Below are 18,660 nucleotides of genomic sequence, written 5' to 3'. Positions count from 1 at the left end.
GCCCTATCTTGATGCAAAAATCAAGAATTGTCTGCTCACAATTCAGGCCTCGCCTTCTGATCAGCTTTACGTAAAGGACGCATAACACTCTTTGTTGACGGTTTGACTGGATGGAAGGAATTCTGGATAGACAATATCAAGATAATCGAAGATAACTGTCAACATAACCTTAATTTTCGATCGGTTTTCATGCGATTCTTTCGATTTGCATTCATCTTTTGAAAAATATTGATTGAATTAGTTGCTGATTTCTCGGTCGTAAGAATAAATCTAATTCTCATCAGTGTCATGACTAACTGATACTCAAAAAGTATTTCATCGCAGATCTAATGAGACGTTTTTTTCAAAGAAATTGTGGTGTTTTAGCACTAGTCGAGATTTTACACATTTCAAGCCCAAAATATCTTTCCAAATGGTATTGGCAGATGCTTTTGAAATACCAGCAGCTTCATCAAGGTCTCTATCAGTCATTCGACGCATGACAAGTTTTTCGTTTTCGATTTTCTTGACCAGTTCCTCATGAGTAGAAGTTGATGGTCATCCGAAACGCAGTTTATCTTCAACACATTCACGACACATTCACAACTACTTATACCATTTGTAAGGCATGATCCCCAAAGACTTTCTTAACCATCCTCAATGTTTCTGCACATGAAATTTCAATCTGCAGATCAAATTTAATGCAATTATTTTCTTCGACCACATGTCCACGATATTCTCGGGTGTCAATCATGCCTCAGCGTTAATTTCCGCCTCCGCTCTGTGTGCGGCGAAACGTGGGCAGTTAAAAACAACATGCTTCACATCTTCCGGAATCATCACGCATGTCGGGCAATACGGGGAGTCGTCACCCCCAAAGCGATAAAGGTATGCACGGTACCCTCCGTGTGCGCTTAGGAATTGAGTTACCTAGCCGTGCCTTCGCTTGATCCATTTAGATACATCTGGAATAATGCTGTGTGTCCTGCGTCCTTTAGATGGATTATTCCCTTTTTTTTCCATTCTAAAATAGATTAACTTCGTGCCAATTGCCGACGATTGGTATAGGACTCGCCGATTGCATATGATGGGCCATAGAGGCTTCGACCCTCGTTCACCAAGATGTCTTTTTGTCTCTCCGTCCGTCTCCGAGACGGTTATAGCGATTGACACCAAATTCGGTACAAAGGTAGGAACTTTGAACATACAGTGAGTTACATCATTTTACTTTGAATTTACATGCAAAAGGGGGAGGGGTCAAATTTTTTTTTCTTCAAATATAGTCATGTGGGTTATCAAATTAAAGATCTCGATTAGTACTTTTCGAAGCCTAATTTTAACATTTGTTGGAAAAGTGGGGAGCGCGGAGGATTGAAAGTGATCATTTCTTTAAGGGGGCCATTCTCAGAAACTACCAAACGGAAAAATCTGAAAAAAAATCGGGAGGCTGCCACTATATGGTGCCTGGGCTCCGAAATACCTTTCACACCGATATCTGTTCAAATAAAGTTAATAATAGTATATTACTATATTTTTTTGTAATTGGCTGGAAACCCCCCTTAAGTTCATTTTAACACCACGAAATTTTGCAGCATGATCTTGCCAAGTTTGCTGGAAATCATCAATTGTAGGCTATGAATATCAGTATCACCCGAAAATGAACACTCTTACATAATATATGGATATATTACGTGCTACGTACTAAGAAATACACAAAGCCTTTCGTACCTAAAGAGTCCAGCTTCCGATTTCCCGACTTGTTTTGCTTGTCGTTGCTTGCAACGCTATGAAAGCTTCTTAAACTAAAAAGCAAGTGAAGCCTTAAACAACCATATATTTCAAGCACACCAAATTCCATTCATATTCTAAAATCTTCAATCTTACTCTATTGCATCAAATGCCTTCATAGAAAATATGTTAAAACACCACCATTATATTCTGAAACGTGAGTAAAAGAAGGTTAAAGCTGGTGTCGCTTTCATTTAAATTATTCAGACAAATTGTTACATTGTAAACTACCAAACGTATTAATTAGCGATGGCAATGTGTGTTGTCCAACCTAATCATGTCTCCATAAGAAATACAAATTATGGGTTTCCTTCGATGAAAACACCAATTCATATTGATTTAAATATTCACAAGTCACCGCTTACGTGCACGTGTGTATCTTCAAGATTAATTAATTTTATCTAGAAATATAGGGTTCGAAATACAAAAGGATTTTTCTACGTTGGCAGAAAGAATTCAAAAGACGAAGTAGTCATAGCGTGCCCGTATCCTATCGAATTGTATTGTCCGATTTTGGTCAGACGTACAATTATTATATTCTGTAGTATGCAAGTGAAAAGATTCCTTAAGCCTACAAATTAAATAACGCAGTCAAGGAGTCAACAAAGTAGTAATTTATGGAGGACTAGCGCTTTATATGATGTATCCTTCTAAGTCGGGATTTAGCAATGTAGATAACTAACAATTCATAATAAAATCACTGTAAAATAATAAATGTGTCAATGCTTGAATCAATACCGTTTAAAGTTCCAACATTGCATAGTATACACATTCCGGATTTCAGAATACTCATATATCAGATTATTAAACAATATATAACATGCAACCTTCAATATTATAATAACAGTGCATCGCTAACAAAGCATTATCCTGGCTAACAAAGCTTTTGCAATTTCTCCAGGTCCTCGTCACGTAGAGTGCGACTGACTCACCAAAATCGTGAAAACGAATCGAAATAAAGCGAAACCAGGATGATTGTAAAAATTACGAAAATGGGTCTTGAGGGTGGCAATTGAAAGGCAATTTGTGTGCATTGCTGTCACTTGTGACTCCGTTCATGCTGCCTTTGCTGAAAAACATGGAGGGCCAACTGATTGTCATATTTTTCCTCAAACGCCTCGACTACGCAAATGCCATTTGCTTACTCTCTTACCGAGTCATGGGCCTTGGGCAGTCGGCATTTGAAAAAGGGAGCAAACAGAGTCCGACTGAAATACTGCGAGCCCAGGTTTTCAGCCAGAAGAGTCACCACACTGTTCTTTCACCCCCACTATCGTTCAATGGGAACAATGTCATTGTTTCTACCGACGGCAGTTGAAAATGCTTAAAAAACTCTTTTTTCGTACCTTGCTTATGATTTGAAAGTACTCAAAGCAAGGAGCTGTAACATTCGTACCTCATTAAATGATTGCTGCAAAATTTTACCAGCAGCGGTCTTCAACGTGTAATGTGTTCTGTTCAGTGTTCATTTTAAACCGGTACAGATACCAGATAATTGAACACCCCCTGCTTTCTCTCCAGCCACTCCACAATAGCAGAGATCAAACGTTGGTTGCGATCCTCTCTATTGCGATTTGCTTATAGATCTCTCCCTTACGACCTGCAATAGGGAAAAGATGGACTTTATATGTATGCCGTCATCTCATTGGCGAAAATGTCAACATTCCTGAAATAATGAACGCAGTATCTTCTGAGCCTTTTCTTCTTTAGACTCAATTTGTGTGCGTTAGATAAAACATCAACGGTCCTCCTGCATTCGATATCGTTCTTCCTAAAGCCATACTCTCATACTCTGCTGTTTAAAATTGAATTTTGCATCTATCATCACTCCCAAGTATTTGATGGCCGGTTTGGAAGTGGTGAAATGATTCCCAATTCAAATGCGAGCGTTTTTCTCTTATCAGCATCTTCGAGATATTATACATTGCAACCACAGCCAGTGCTACATCGTTGACGTAACCCATCACCGCGGTCTCCTTCGAAATCGAAAGATTGAATACATCATTGTTCATAATGTTCCACAGTGACGCATCCCAATATAGAGCCCTGTGGGACACCCGTGGACACAACGTAGTCCTTGAATCCCAAATCGGTGTGCTCTTGCACAATGCTGTCGACATTAGCAGTGAGATAGGTGTAGATGTCTTCGCCATGGACTTCTGCAGATGAATCCATTAGACCGAATTGAAAGGATTCTTTTCGTCCAGGATCACTAACACGTAACTTTGCTAGTACAACAGAGCTACAGAGGCAACCTGATGACTTGCCTTCGTCGTGGACGAAACCGTAGTCGTATGAGGAATGTGCAACTCCTTGGCTTGGATGTGTCACATCACATGGCATGGGGTTGATCTAGCCACACTTCCATGAAGGTTTGTTCGTCCAATACTTTTGTAAGTCAGCCTGATGTCCTTCTCGACTATGGGTATGTTTTTTCCTTGCCTTGTGGCTCCCTACATAGTTCGAAGATAATTACATGGTGATCGCTGTGAGTACAGTTCCCGCCAAATGGTAATGTTCACCTCAAATTTATAAGTGATCTGCTCAAGTACATCCTGAGCGACCCTGCAATGGTTAAGGATTGTTTGAATAAATCTCAGTTTCAGTTCTTCCAGCTATATGCCGGTTACCCTGTTTCCCCTTTTCTTTACAAAATAGGCGTTTGGGGTCCCTATTGCACTCCCCAGGAACGTGCCGTTTTCCCCGCGCCTTACGAATCAATAGAACAAATCCGCTGGTTCAGGCCTTCGTGAAGTGCCCAAACATTAAGCACCTATTTAAGGAAGTCTGCTCAGTCAGGCGGCAGAAAACCCATTTGATTCAAACTTTTCCGAGCGACAACACTTTTTGGACTCCTATAGTTCAGACATGAAGCCGCCTTTTTATGGCCTTGGGATCTTGCGGACGTTTCCGCCTAGATCTTTTAAGTCGGGGTCAACTTTGACCTTTTTCCTTATATGACAGATTGCCGTTGCTAGAGATGACAATTGCCTCTGGGCGAATTCTCAACATTGCTTTTTTCTGACGAATCAGTTTTAAACGGGAAGTGCGGAGGCTGTGTATATAAGGTTGACATTTATCCCTTAGTGGAGTATAGCGTGCCAATCACACCATCGCGCGCAGTTATCTAAAATGGGCTTCAAACTTCCCCCATTTTCCATTTTCTACTTCCATATAGTAGCACAGAAATAGCAGCAACATAGAACAGTCGATCACATCTTGATCTTCGTATTGTGATAATATAATTTTAAACAAAACAGCAAAAGCGGATTTGATCCTCATAATGCATCGGGCGACAACCAGTTCGATACCACCATAGGCAGAAACGACACTTCCTAGATAGACAAATTGATCGAAGTCTTCGAGTTCTACCCATTAGGAAAAGTGCGATAAACCGTGAGACTGAGAAATTTGGTTTTGTTGATGTTTAACTTCAGTTCAGCTCCAGTTCCCTTCCCTTCCCAAAATCCAGAACCATTTGTCCAAGACCTGGGCAGAGAGGAAACAAATGCTATCAGCGAAGTGTTTGAGAAAAGATGTCATAGTCCATTGAACACCTTCACTTCCTCTGAACAAGGTATCATGGGTAATACCACCGCTAGCAAGAAGAAATGATATCGGCGACAAAATACCACGCTGGTGAATTCCGCTTTGGACCTCAAACTCTTCTAAAATTTCACTTCGGTGCAGCCCGTGACTTCTTGCGCCATCATATGCGCTCCGATAATATAATAGCTATTAGTTTTTCTGAAATGCTCCTCCTGTGTAGAATACTCCAGATGCACTCTGTTAACGTTATCGAAAGCTTTCTTGAAATCGATGAAGAGCTGGACCAACGAAGATCTAAACTCCATGCACTGCTCCAAAATGATCCATAGGGTGTTCATGTAGTTAGTATGTAAGGATCCAAAGCGGAAACGTGTCTGCTCTCTATCGAACAAACTTTCGAGATGTTCTTTGATGCGTTGCTGGATTATTTTAGTTATTATCCTTGGAAGAGCATGGAGTCCGCACATGCCCTTCCAATTGTCACAATCAACGATCATCCCGTTCTTCGCTCTTTGAGTAAATGCCTCGGATTCCCAGGATATCCATACGAGTGGAAGTAGCAGATCTGCAGAAACTATGGATGTAGCCATAAATAACTCTGCTGGGAAACCATCAAGTGCCGCGGCTTTACGCCGTTTGAGTGCATTGATAGCACCCGAGAAAAGAACATTTTTGATAGCGACCCAATGCTCATCGATATTCTCAGACAAATTACTCAGGGTATTTGCCGTCCGATCAGCAAGACAGCTCTTCCGCTGTCGAGGGACAGCTGCAACACACAAACAATTTTTATTGAAGTTGGGCGGTCGCAACTCTCCAAACCTGCGAATCTGCAGAAATCCATAACCCTCCCACCATTAACGTTAGGATCCCCCACCACATGTCCGAACAAGTTGTTGTCAGAGCTCACCTTGGCATTCAGATTACCCATCACGAACACAATGTTACCTTTAGGAAGCATTCCCTGAATTGTGTGCAATTGCTCGTAGAAAGCATTCTTCTGCACTATATCGGAAGTCTCCATTGGTGCATAGTGCTGAACAATTGTGATGTTCCTTAATCTGGGCCGAAATCTTGCAATTAGAAGTCAATTCTGAAACCGGCTCCCAGCACCCGGCCCTTGCAGTAGCTGGCAGAAATAACCCGACACCGGATTCGTGTCTGCTATCACTCTTCAGAGACTCACCCTCTTACTTTGCTTAGGCTCAGAATATCCACCTTATATTTTTGGAATTCACGCTCGAGTTAGAGAAAACCAACATTTTAAGGACCATCACTACCATAGTAAAAGAGTGTGTGCACATTTCAGAAAGCAATCATAGTCCATTTTTTATAGCCAAAGGTTGTTGTTGACGTTTCTCTAACAGCAATGTTTCGACATTTGGGGGTTGTTAGCCCATAAAGCTGTCCCTAGACGAGATCTAGGCCTCTATTTCAATATCTACTCAAATAAACTTAATGATAATATATTACTATCATCACCATCATCAACGGTGCAACAACCGGTATCCGGTCTAGGCCTGCCTTAATAAGGAACTACAGATATCCCGGTTTTGCACCGAGGTCCCCAATTCGATATCCCTAAAAGCTGTCTGGCGTCCTGAGCTACGCCATCGCGCCATCTTAGGCAGGGTCTGCCTCGTCTTCTTTTTCTACCATAGATATTGCCCTTATAGACTTTCCGGGTGGGATCATCCTCATGCATACGGATTAAGTGACCCGCCCACCGTAACCTATTGAGCCGGATTTTATCCACAACCGGACGGTCATGGTATCGCTCATAGATTTCGTCATTGTGTAGGCTACGGAATCTTCCATCCTCATGTAGGGGGCCAAAAATTCTTCGGAGGATTCTTCTCTCGAACGCGGCCAAGAGTTCGCAATTTTTCTTGCTAACAACCCAAGTTTCCGAGGAATACATGAGGACTGGTAAGATCATAGTCTTGCACAGTAGGAACTTTGACCCTATGGTGAGACGTTTCGAGCGGAACAGTCTTTGTAAGCTGAAACAGGCTCTGTTGGCTGAAAACAACCGTGCGCGGATTTCATCATCGTAGCTGTTATCGGTTGTGATTTTCGACCCTAGATAGGAGAAATTGTCAACGTTCTCAAAGTTGTATTCTCCTATCCTTCTTCTTCCAGTGCGGTTTGATGTTGTTGGTTGATTCATCTTCGGTGCGTTGCCATCATATATTTTGTCTTGCCCTCATTGATGTGCAGCCCAAGATCTCGCACCGAATGCCGCCTGCTCGATTTGCATGAAGGCAGTTTGTACGTCTCGGGTGGTTCTTCCCATGATGTCGATATCGTCAGCATAGGCCAGTAGTTGGGTAGACTTGAAGAGGATCGTACCTCTTGCATTTACCTCAGCATCACGGATCACGTCCTCCAGGGTCAGGTTAAAGAGGACGTATGATAGGGCATCTCCTTGTCGTAGACCGTTGTTGATGTCGAATGGTCTTGAGAGCGATCCTGCTGCTTTTATCTGGCCTCGCATATTGGTCAGGGTCAGCCTAGTCAGTCTTATTAATTTCGTCGGGATACCGAATTCTCTCATGGCCGTGTACAGTTTTACCGTGGCTATGCTATCATAGGCGGCTTTAAAGTCGATGAACAGATGGTGCAACTGTTGTCCATATTCCAATAGTTTTTCCATCGCTTGCCGCAGAGAGAAAATCTGATCTATTGCTGATTTGCCTGGAGTGAAGCCTCTTTGGTATGGGCCAATGATGTTCTGGGCGTATGGGGCTATCTGGCCTAGCAAGATAGAGGAGAATATCTTATAGATGGTACTCAGCAACGTGATACCTCTATAATTGCTGCAATGTGTGATATCTCCTTTTTGTGTATGAGACAGATAATGCCTCGTTGCCAATCGTCAGGTATTGATTCGCTGTCCCATACCTTGAGCACAAGTTGATGAACCACTTGGTGTAACTGGTCGCCTCCATATTTAACCTATTCGGCTGTAATTCCATCGGCTCCTGGCGACTTATGATTTTTAAGCCGATTAATTGCACGGACTGTTTCTCCTAAACTTGGTGGTGGCAGTATTTGTCCGCCGTCTTCAGTTGGCGGGACCTCCAACTCGCCGATGTTCTGGTTGTTCAGTAGCTCATCAAAGTACTCAACCCATCGCTCCAATATGCCCATTTTGTCGGAAATCAGATTTCCCTCTTTGTCTCGGCAGGATGAGCATCGAGGTGTATAAGGCTTCATCCTGCTGACTTGTTGGTAAAATTTCCGCACCTGGCGCGGTTGCTCCCTGTACTTTAAATATTACTATAATTTTCGGAAATTGAGCAGAAAACGCCCTTAGGTTCATCCTGGAATTAAAATATTGCAGTAATGTTGGCTCTGATGTAAAGCATGATACTACCAATTTTGGTGTAAATTTAAAATCGTAGTAAACAACATTTTTTGTCAATATTCTCACGGAAAGTATGTGACAGTAAACCAATTTTAATAGGGATTTGTAATACACTAATTGGTTTGCCGGTTTTCCAATAAAATGAATGCAATGTCACTCTTAATTAAATAGCGCTATTTTCTGCTTCAAATTGTAGGTGGGGACAATTAACATAAAGATATTGATCTATTGTCCTAAATTCATGAAGACAGTGCGCTTTCATTTAAAAAATAAAGCATTTAATAATTCGTAAGCTTCAATATTTTCCGCTATAAATCCCAGTTCTATCACTTCAAAATTACGCAATTTTCATTACATCTTGTCAGAATTTTACATAGCCCATAGCAATGGTTATATTCGACGCAAATACCAAAAGAAATGATCCATTCCAGAGTAATCGGATTTTCCGCTTATAAAACCTGGCAAGTATAAGCAAAAACAAAACGGAACAAGAAGAAACCCCAAAGGAAGGGTGAGGAGCCTCACTACATACTACCCAAAGCCTCTACTACCCGCTAACGACAATAGGGAAAAATTACGAACTTAAACTACAAAGAGAAAATTCTCTTGGTGACGAAACGATGGGAAAAATTGATATCCTGGACGGAAACAAAAGCGGCAATGGGATGGACAAATTGGAACGACAAGGTTGTTGGAATTTTTTCTTCTTTCCTCCTTTTATGTCCACGCTACGGTAGTCAAGAAAAACTTACATAGAAAGTAGAGGAGTATCGACTTTGAAGAGATGTGAACTATATGTTCAGGAAGAAGGGAAATCGGCGTATAATTGAATTGAAGCGAAAGAACTTAACTCCTGAATTTTATGCTTCAAAATTTCCGCAATTGATCAGTCAACTTAGAGTAGATATAGCAAAAAAACATAAAAGGAATCGTTTTCAAAGAAAACTACAAATAATATCCCTTCTCGATGAGTCCATTGCCGTTTTCGACAAACTTCCCTATACAAAAGTCAAAATCTCTGAAACAAAATCAAAAGAACTGTCCATGCAACCGCAACACTTGAGGCCACTTGACAACCCTGAAGAATGACGGTGGCGTATCCATTACCTTGCCGCCCACTTCAAAGGTAAACAGCAGTGACCAGGAATAAAGCAAGAACTTGCTCACCAGGATCACGTCCACTGTAGAGACGCAACACTAAAGGAGCGAATAATGCTGCTTCGAGTTAGTTTGAAGGACAATTTTTTCCACTGACTACATTTCCACTGTCATGGAAACTGGAAGCAGATTTTTCACCAACTGAAGGAAAAAATCTAATTTGCACCTAAATTGATGCACTGGATCAGAGAAAGTTTATTCACAAGGCTTGTGACTAGTTTGGGTTTATTTTTCCGTTTTTTGCTAATTTTCTTTCAGTTTGTGACGACCAAGTGTTTGGCTTTGAAGGATTATTGCAGTTTCGGCGACGTTAAATTAACTTGTAATTGGGGAAATTATATGCGGATGCGAAAAGGCTTCAAGTAACATTACGACGACAAAAGCAATTTTACAACTGAAAGGTTCAGTGAACTCTATTCAAATCAATAACCTTCTGAGAAGGCGATATCATTTTCCTGTCCAAAATGAGGAAGGAATTGCTTTGTCTTGATGGACTACCAGATTATTCCGTTAAAACCTCTTGCAACAGAAAAACCTTGTGTAGTAAATGCAAAATTAGCAAAGGACTGCTGCTGACTACCTAGAGTAGCAATAAATAGCATACAATGGAAAACTAATGAAAAGCACACTATAATTTCACTGCGAATATTCGAGCCAAGATGTCGCTTTTATTCTGCTCCAGATCATTTATGCAAATAGTAGAAAAAGACTAAAACGCTGACAAGTTGCAAACGGAGTCCAGAGTCCTAAAACTCGGTAAAAATGGCGCAAATCCAGGAAACCAATCGGAAACAAGTAGCCCAGAGCCCAAACAAAGATATTTCCACAATAACCGAATGCTGATTTCGATAAAAGGGCGGTAAAGAGAATAACGAGGCCAAGGGTGAAAATTACGCGGGCCCCTTTATTAGCTCTTGAACTTCTACTATTTCGATGTGTATCTCTATTCCAATTTCAAAAGGACTTATCCTGTTTTTATCCCCGCCTGGATCATATTATCGTTGGATATTTTGTAACGAGTAGTACCTAAAATTTTACGTTCAAGTTATCGTCACTCCCACTTAATAACCACCTTGAAAAGAGGGATGTGATTTCCAATGCTAATGAACATGATCTCTCTTGTACAGCGTTCTGCTTATGAGTTTGATTCCCTTTTCAGCTCCACAAGTTTCTGTCTTCACAAGAGTAGAACTCGACATCCTCGAGATGGTTTGTAATCGGAACCAATCCTATGTTTATAAGTTCACCTGGGAAGTCCCAGAGGAATGCTTGCGGGGTATACGGAACTTTTCTACTCCGATGGCTCAAAAACAGAACAGGGCTATGGAGCCGGAGTCTCTCGAATAAAAACGAGAAATGGGCTTTTCCTTTCAGACAATATGCAACGGTTTTTCAAGCCGAAGTATATGCGATGCTAAGGGCAGCAAACTGGGTGATTTACGAGCGGTTGAAATGCAAGCGCATCGCAATCTGCAGTGATAGCCAGGCTGCATTGAGGGCGTTGAATAGTCCTTTGATCGTCTCGAAAATCGTTCAAGAATCCAGAAACCGTTTGAGCTCTATATTCAATACCGGTGGAACTACTCTGGGTACCTGGTCACTGTGGTGTAGAGGGAAATGAAATCTCGGATGCTTTAGCAAAAGAGGGTTCAATCTCCCCCACTAGTAATTGAAGTATCAGTAGCATTAGCTAAGGCTGCCTTCGAAAACTGGGAAGAAGCTTCCCACAATGGCAGGTGGCAGAGCCTAAATGCAGCTAAACACATCAAGCTTTTCCTGTCAGAACCAAACATGGACACCATAAAGTTTATCCTGACGAAAAGCAGGAGGACTTGCAGGAGTATTGTAGGCATTCTGACAGGCCATCTCGAGTATCCAGTTTATCGTAAAGATCTTTGTAATGCTCGAGTAACAGCGATAGTTTTCTCTGTTTCCCGGTTGAGATTCTTGTAAATTTGCCAACTGACCAGTGTTTTGTTGTCGAGAAACTTGTGATAAGGGCGTTTCTTCTGTAGAGACGCGATAGTCTCTCTAAGAACTGTTTTGCAGTCAGTGACCGCGTCTCATGAGGACATAATCGATTTACGATCTATTCTTCCCACTATAAAATACAGGAAAATGGGGCAATCGTTCGATAAACTATGTATTCCAATCAAGTACAAGGGCTGTATCCTCGCCCCTCCCATTGCGAGCTCCAAACCCTTTTCCAATGCACACCGAGACATATTTTAAGCACATTCTTTGCTTAATGAATTGTTGATTAACCAGTATCAATCATATATTTACCATTACCATGTAAATTATTCATTTTTTCAGTAATTATCTAGGTTTTTATTATTCTTACTATTATTAAAATCGACCGTCTGTCACAATTATGTGGGAATCTTACTACACTAAAACCACCTCCTTCTCCCTTCTACTCTCTCCGCGGTATTATGTCGCGGGGCTGGATCAGAATTTATTCTGCACTCATGTTAATATTCATGTTTCTCTCGCGTTCATTCTTTCGCAATCACCTTTTCGACTTCGGTCCATATCCCCTTTGCTTTCACCATAAGTTCCATTATATTTTCAGGTGTAAAGGGCTCACCGGTTGTAGCTTCTAATGTAGGCGTGTTCTGCGTCCTCTGCAATATTTGGGCACTTTGGGCAATATGGCGAATCATCAAGGCCAAATCGATACAGATATGCTCGATAACCCCCGTGTCCGCTCAAGAATTGAGTTAGATCGAAACCTACTTCCCCGTGGGGTCGCTCAATCCGCCCCGCCTAAGTTGATTAGGGACTCAAGTATCTTGCTCCATCTAGCGGAACTGAAGGCAAAACATTTGCCCTCGTCAAGTGCGATCTTAGCTGTGTTAGCTACTAGGACAACTGCATCCGTTGTAGACCTCCTCTTTCGAAAACCGAACTGATTTCCGGAGAAACCACCATCCTTTTCGGCAATCGGAAGTAATCTGTTTTAGATTACTCGTTCGTTATTTAGAACGCATATCGGCCTGTAGAACGAAGCTTCCCCCAAAGGTTTGTTTGGCTTGTGGACTAGTATTAATTTCTGCTTCTTCCATTGTGTAGGAAATGCTCCTTCTTTAAGGCATGTGGTGAACGCCTCGGCAAACTCATTTGGAGCTATTTTCACTGCTGCCTTGAAAGCTTTATTGCGGAAGCTATTCAAGCCAGGTGCTTTATTTCCAACAATTTTATCCACAGCTTCGAGGACCTCCTTTTCACTTACCATGGCGGTGTCTACGTCGACAGTGGGAAGGTTAGCGGTACTCATATTCTGTGGGAAAAGATCCGTTACTATTTCATTAAGCAGATTAGGGCAAGAAATCGGTGGGGAGGGTTCGCCTTTGACTTTCGATATTACTGTTTTATATGCGCCTCCCCAGGGGTTCGTGTCAGCTTCCTTACACAGTCGCTTAAAATGTTCGCTTTTACTTTTTATTATGGCCACATGTAATTTCTTCGGTTCCTTTTTTTATTCTTCGTGTAACTGCTCGTATCCAGATCGGTTTCTACTTCGCTAACTGCGCCTTCTGGCCTTCCAACCAAAAGTTCGAAACTCGCTTCTGGAATACAGCATACCGTGGCATGGAAGCGTCACAAGCTCACCGCAACTTTTTGGCGTCAAACTTAGCTGCCTACCTTTCAGCTTTCGCCCGATACCATTTCATTCGTTTACCATGGATGATTTCAAAAATGATGGCCTGGTGGTTGTTATGCGTATATTCCTCACTGACATACCACTGGAGATTTTCCGCCAAAACATCACTAACAAAAGTGACATCTATCACGGACCCCATTTCTCTCTTTCGGAAAGTGTTCACGCATCCAGTGTTAGCAACTAGAAGATTCAGACGAGAAAGAGCTTTGAGTAATATGCCCCATTCTTCAGTCCATGCGTTGAAATCGCCAGTCACTATCTTAGAGCTATGGTTGTTTGCATCCATTGCTAGCCTCTCCACCAAAGAATGGAACTCCTCTCTCGTAAGGCTTGGAGCCGCATAACAGCTGTAAATAGATATTCCGCCTCTTTTTGCTCCAGTGAAACCACTCTCGAGAATCTTCGTGGTTCCTTCTATGGCCCGATTTCCGCATGTCCATATCACTGCCTTTCGTTCTTATCCGTGACCAAACTCACCTGTCTAGATTTTTGTACTGCTCGCAGATAATAGCAACGTTGATTTTGTTTTCCAATATAGTCTGGGAGAGCAGGTCCTGAGCCGCTTGGCAATGGTTCAGGTTTAGCTGTAGGAACCTCATTTGCGCATAGTGTCGATCGGCTTCATATACAACAGACATGCGCTGTTGCCTGTGATATGGGCGCTGTCAATGTTGTTTATTTGCCTGCAGAACAGACAATTGGGATTTTCTTCGCAGACTTTTGCAATATGGCCTTTTTTCCGCATTTACGACACAGGTCGGACCTATCTTGAACGCTAGTACAGTTTTTTGCTACGTGCCCAAATTCCAAACACTTGAAGCATCTTTCCAGAGTTATCTGCTCTCGTAGTCGGCAGACGACCCAGCCAATCCGAACTTTGCTGCTTTTGTGTTAGGCTTATGGACGCAGTTTGGGTTCCGCCATATGCTTTCCTTAGCAGTAGAATATCTCGCTCCTGGACCGACTGTATTTCCAGCTGGGATCGTAGGACTTGACAAATTTCTTCCTTCGTTGTAATCTCGTCCAAGTCTTTATACTCAATAACCACGCGATTTTTACTGAGCTTCACTTCTGCTGCCTCACCCAGTGACGTTTTCTGCAAGTCTTCTGACTTGTTTTTGCCAGGTTTAAATTCCAGCAATAGGTCGCCTTTCTGCATTAGCCTTATGCGGTTCACACTTTCACCTAGTTGTATTAACGAGGTGTCTGCTTTGACCATGCACAGAATATCAGCGTACGTAAGTTCACTTGTTTTTTTTATTATTAGCGCATCGAACCGGCTTCTCTTCTGTAGCTTTTTCGTCTTTTCCACCTTAGTCCAAGTGGAACCTTGATTGCAGTTATCGTCTTTCGCCGTAGCATCTGGTAGTCCTTCGTCAATTTGCCGTGGAGGCGTTTCCTCCATTTTGCTGCGTTGAGGAGATTTCCAACCCAATACATGTAAAAGGGGTTGTAAAATTTTTTCACCGAATATAGTCATGTTAGCAATCAAATGAAAGGTCTCGATTAGTACAAAGCCGATCTTAGTTTTGAGATTTGTTAGAAAGGCGGGGTGTGGGAGAGGTGGAAATTGATGATTTTTTAACCGACCCATTCTCAGAAACTACCCAACCGGAAAATCTGAAAAAAATCATGAAGCTGCCTCTATATGGTGCCCAGGCATCAAAATACTCTCAGTATCGATATTTGTTCAAACTAAGTTAATAATAGTATATTACCATATTTTTTGGAAATTAATTAATGTATATACAAGCGCATTTAAATTTATGTGACCATAAGGCAAAATACTCACTCAATCCTGTTTTATTTCGGCTTTTCTCCCAAATCAAGACAATAATGCAGAGAATAAGGACTTCCGCCCAGATTCCAAGGAAGGGCCACCAAGGCCACAAGTTGTCCTTTAACACGTACGAATGCGGAGCCCGATGCAGGACCAGCGTTCCCATATTCAGTTGCTGGATTTATTACGGAACATTTATATTCGCCTTATCAGTATTTTTCTACTTAAAATACTATGTTTAATTATATTTTGTTGAACTTGGGGTTTTGTCACTTTTACAGCGAATTAATTAATTAACACCGTAAACCGTACGACCGTAGCAGTTTCTGCTATTCGATGCCACCGTCTTGACGAAACCACTAACTACATTTGAAATACCCCATAGCCTGTAGTAGAAACGCAATTTCAACTACATGCAAAGAAATGATCCAAAGTGGGCCTCACTAACCCCTCAATAATCTCCTACATGATATTTTTTCTCCTTACTGCACCGAACGACGCGCACCCTATCTCACCAACTTGTCCCAAAAATGCCAACACCAACTGAAAAGTTCTTTCACGTGCCAAAGCGAGGTAATGTTGCCACAAAAATAAAAATTCCTCTTTCGCAGCCAAAATTCGAAAACTCAAACCCGAAGTGTTAAATTAGAATTTTCAAACTCGGAATACGGGCCAGAAAAATTCATCGATGTAACAGAAGTAAATCGTGCGATCGGCGGATGTAACAGTGAACTTCATTAGCTGGTCAAATCGTTCGACTTGAGATCATGGAAACCCTCTGAAATAGCAATGCCAATACCATATTGCATCAGTGGGCTACCAAAATAGAGAAGTTTACAGCCACGTTCACCGCGTTCGCTTCTTATATCGCAGTTTTTGGCACGACACCATTGATCTTTTATAGCTCAAATATCATTGCGCCTCTTGCGAGTTCCCCCGTCTTTCTAGTGAGGGTACATGGAGCTCCGTATTTGCTAGGTTCAGACTAATTTACTTACGTCAAGGATCCCCGGGTTCCGCCCTCTTTCCCTGATCCCAGTAATTTATTTTTGCTTTACTGAGGATTGTGCAAAGTACCGTGCCTTAAACAGTCCCCTTTTATTTGAGCTTTGAGCCAGCATGCTGTGCCATTAACTTGGCGGAGTTGGGGATAATACATTGCTAACAAGACTACACCAAAAAAACTCTGGGAAAGCATCAGCCGACACGGGTACCCGCAAGTTTGATAAAACATAGTTCTTCTCAATCAGCAATAAAAATCGAATTACTTTTGGAATACAGATCAGTCAAGCACAGTGACTCAAATTAAAGACGTTTTCGAAAAACCGGTGGATATAATCCACCCACCCCTTGATAAACCCTATCCAGAAACCCCCTCCAGCAACAATTATCAACACACAACAAAGACATGAGAAACCTAGTATGATGGTGCCTAAATTACCACTTGAACAAAATTAAGATAGTGAGCTCAGTTAAGAAGAAGTAGAAGGAGAAGAGTAAGAGTTAAAACACCCTGCATTTCAGATATCGCCCACCGTGCCAATACGACATGCTGGGATATACAAAATAACGATCTCACAATAGCAGTGGACAGGAAATTAAATCATCAGCAAAACAAATCATTGCTGCAACAAATACACTATGATGCATTTATACCTGCGCTCCAAGAGCAACCGACAGGATGGATCTTAAATCTTTTCAATAGCCAGTCCACCATTTAAATTCCATTTTCGTAAAGGTAAGTATTGTACCATTAAAGGTAATGTCCACCCAAAGCTGGAACCTACTCCAAAGACCATACTAGAGAAAATTATTTGATAATGTCAATATCTTACAATCTACTATTCATAATATTAGCAAACGCTAGCTCTCAGGCAAGCAACTATTTCCGAATTCCAGGATGCTTTTCTCCGTTAATACACAACACAACAGCTTTATTCAGGAATCCAAGATAGGAAAATGGAATCTCCGAAATTCCCTTAATTTCCTAAAACAAACACATCTGCAAATTTATTACTCGATTTAAAAGACATTCATTAAAACAAAAGTGACCATTCTTTATTAACCCATTTTCACATTTGCAAAGTTTCTGGGAAATACCTGCTGATCCTTTAACCCGAACCGGCAGCTCCTCCAAGACCACCAAGTGGTAAAGATCCAAGAACTGGTTTGAGAACTCCAGACGTCAAGCTGACAACGGATCCTAAGGTATTAGTCACGCCTGATAGTAAAGGTTCAGGTTCGGGTTCAGGTGCAGGAGCAGCTGAAATCAGCTGGACCAAAAGCAAAACGAAAATTATCACTGAAACTATTGCCTTCATGTTTGATTAATTTCTCTGTTCGTCTTGAACTGAAGAAAAATTTATTATTCTCTCTATTTATAGTGAAAATTAAAAAAAAACAGTTGCACGTGCAACTATTATAGTCGTCTTGAAACAAATACGATAAAACGTAAATTAATGATAAATAACTAAAAAGAAGGAGGTTTAGCCGCAGACAAATTACTTACACGCGCAGCAAACAACCTAAAATGTTCCATAGATACACCAAAGATGGCAAGTAGAACTCAAGAGCTAACCGTGTAAATAGCATTCTCTAAAGATATGATATGTATATTATAAGAATATTTACACCAGACATTGATAACAAAACATACATTTATTTAACAAAATCATAAATTAGTCATTTGTTTTCTAGAAAATATGTCAATGCCCTTTTTGTTTTCAAATTGTCTTCAGTTAAACCCCAGATGATGTCAAGTAGTTGAAACCGTTAAAAGGAGATCGTGTCAAATTTGTCATAAATATGTCAGGAATATGTGCAGTGTCCAGAAGAAAAAAAAATAAATTAAAATACTATTAAAGTCCAGCAAAAAATGTAGAATAAGTTTCAAAATAAACATCATCCTTCCATAACTATCTTTGAAGCGATCCTGGTAAGCAATATGTTTGCGCCATAGCATGGTCTTCGGGACCAATCGATTGGACTAGATTCGCCAATATAAAATAGAATGTTAACTCTAACAAAGCATTACTTACGGAACCCATCAGACACAATACACACTTGCAAGAAATGACGAATGCAATGTCCGCCCCTAGCACCTGTCACAAAGAAGAAGCAGGACACTCATACCATAGTTGATTGATTCGCTAGTTCAGTTATTGGATCAAGTCATAGTCCAAGATAATATCACAACATAGTCAAACTGGTCAAACTGAGGTCAAACAATCTGGAAAATATATGTAAATTCACCAAAAAACTCACGGCGAATTGCTCAATTCTTTCGATTTTAATAAATCTCCTAAAAGGTCGTTGGTTGCCTTTGCTGACGATCTGATAGCCTACACGGCGCACAAGAAGGTAACTGAG

This window comes from Hermetia illucens, chromosome 5 (assembly GCF_905115235.1).
Source record: "Hermetia illucens chromosome 5, iHerIll2.2.curated.20191125, whole genome shotgun sequence".
Lineage (NCBI taxonomy): Eukaryota > Metazoa > Arthropoda > Insecta > Diptera > Stratiomyidae > Hermetia > Hermetia illucens.
The sequence above is the reverse complement of the archived record's forward strand: the minus strand, read 5'-3'. Positions refer to the sequence as shown.